We start from the raw sequence: 2,500 nt of genomic DNA, 5'->3' as shown, positions 1-2,500 counted from the left end.
ATTGTTCTACAGTAGTCTTCATTCAATGGCCAGGTTGCATGGGTAGCACCACCACTTACAACAGGAACCTTACCATCTTTGGAAACAAAATGATACCACGAGCACTGCTCTTGCCGTGGTCGTGCAAGGTATTTATCCAAAGGGGTGCTGCAAGTTGCAGTCTCACCATCCCGTTCAAGTCGTCTTGACCCTGACATTGACAAGTATGTGAATGAACGGCTACATCTCCAAAGCGCTTTTCCACTCAACTCAAATGAAGCCTCAGGTCCGCTGATATCTCGTCTACCCACAGTCTTCATCAGCATTTTAGCGCACATTGACTTCCCGGACACTTGGTCTGCATCATGTGTGTCAACAGCATTTACCATGTCCTTAAAGAGATCAGCAGTTGCACCAGTAGGTTCACTATCCTTACTAGCATAGCCACACACATAATCAATTATGGCTATCATGTCATCAGTGCTGGGATTCTCAGGGGGTGAATTTGAAAGAATTAAGCTTACATCCCCATTTGCTCTCCAAGACTGTAATTGGTAGCGAGAATGCTGAACCAGACGTGGATGGTCACGTGGCATCTCAAGGCGAGGAGCTCTGTTATGATCCTTCACAATTTCTGGGCCACTCTGCAGTTTCTTCCCTGGTCGAAACTCGCTTCCAAATTCCATACGACATACTCGTTCCCTTGCTTGCAATCCTGGCTCAGGGTGACGAGGAGTCCTCAAGCAATAATCAGAACAACTGTGCAGACCAACTCGGTTGACTAAGAGCAAATGATCTTCCAGCATTCCATCCTGTGTTGCAGCTATTTCCATGAGCATCTTCACCAGGGGATCCTATCACCTAATATCGAGTCAGCTGAACCCTCAGGTGGTGGCCAGAGGTCTTTTCTTGATTGTCCTTCTCTGTCACTGCCAGCTGGGTGTAATGCTGTCATTGCAAACTTTTCCTCTGCCCAATGGCTAAGTCTAGCTGCATACTCATTCTCATCACATCAACCCTCACGAGCTTCGTGCAACAGCTGGTGTGGCTGTCTGTCCTCTCTCCAGCTGAGTTGATGCCAATGAATTTGACCCCGAGACTTAGCAAATTCATAGCGATACCAATAATCAGAGACGCCAAACACTGCCTTCAGTACCTTTTCATGGTATGACTGGGTGCGTAGGTCAAAGTAGCTCACCACTACATGGGTGTTCTCTTGAATAGCTTTGAACCTGGCACTGCTATTTTCAGCAAGGTTAACTTCTTCCCCCGTGCTCTGTAAAATGTACTCTTCCAATAGCCTTTTCAGTGGAGGAAAATAAAACTCTGCACAGCTTCCAGTCATAAAAAAGGAAGGCAATCCATGCTTTTCATTGACCATGAACTCAACAAGGGCACAAAGCTCTCTGCGTCTTTGATGCCAGTACTGAGAAGTGCCACGCAAGTTTGCACCGAAATACAAAAGCTTGTTTGTGAATGAAGTATCACCCCTTGATAGTCGCTCTTGTAGGTCTGCTACAGTTATGTGTTGGTCACCTAGTTGCTGATCAACAAAGTACCTGCTTCCTTTCTCAAGATCATGTTGTGAACAATAAACTTCCACACTTTATGCCGAGCAAATCTACCATCCTGGTACCACAGCAAGTGCTCTGCCCACTCATGGAGTGCAGGACATGAAATTGGACGGTTGATGTGGTAATCACCCTTTCCATAGGGAAACAAGCAAGGAAACACCATTGTGAAAAAATAGGGGGTGGTGAACTCAGATGCTGGAGTTGTGTCAGTGGTGGGCCATGGGATCACTGGTCGTTCCGCTCCTTCCGCTCCTTGTTGTGCTTGGTCTGCCTCAACTTCCCTCGGTTCAGACACAACCCGATTTAAGGCTGCTTCTACTTCAGCTTGTACATTCACCCCTGGCTCAGCAAGAATCACTCCAGACACTGTTGAGTCATCGCTGCCATCAGTTTCACCAGCAACTAATTGCTGTGGAGCTGGGCCTTGGTCATCCATGTGTTCTGTTTCAGAAAACTCAACCGTTCTCAGATTTGGCAACTCACCATCTTCCGGTAAATTCCGTATGCGGGCACTGTCAATGACAATGTCACTATAGGCAGGATTGTTGTCTTTCAACCAGCAAAGAGCTTCTTCAACTCGATGTCTTCTAACCCTGGAGTCGTTATGCGTATCACCTTTTCCTTGTCTTCTCACATGTATGATATCCACCTCAGCTGGTAGGCATGGGAGAATAGTTGCTGGCTCTTGCACAGCCTGAGGGAATGCAATGCAATGCAATGTCCCTTTGAAGCAATACCTCCATGCCTCAACATATGTACATGCACAGTAGGTGCTAGCCTCGCTATCAGCATCTGCTCGGCACCTGACATTCCAGACAACTCCACAGAAAGAGGCAATGGGTCCATATTGTTTTCACCAGACCAAACTCTTGGTACCTTCTTATCTCTTCTGCAACGAGTGCACATGTTTCCTGTTCCTTTGCCCTCTAGGCGCCGTTCCTTGCATA

General features: G+C 47.0%; 2 pseudogenes; both read right to left on the bottom strand.

The window, feature by feature from the left end:
* Positions 1–934, bottom strand: part of LOC137995798 (uncharacterized) — a 2,834-nt pseudogene extending 1,900 nt beyond the window's left edge.
* Positions 935–991: 57 nt separating this feature from the next.
* On the bottom strand, positions 992–1,776 carry LOC137995797 (uncharacterized; annotated as a pseudogene).
* Positions 1,777–2,500: the final 724 nt, after the last annotated feature.

This window comes from Montipora foliosa, chromosome 3, assembly GCF_036669935.1.
Source record: "Montipora foliosa isolate CH-2021 chromosome 3, ASM3666993v2, whole genome shotgun sequence".
Classification (NCBI taxonomy): domain Eukaryota; kingdom Metazoa; phylum Cnidaria; class Anthozoa; order Scleractinia; family Acroporidae; genus Montipora; species Montipora foliosa.
This window is presented reverse-complemented; position numbering and strand designations above follow the sequence as displayed.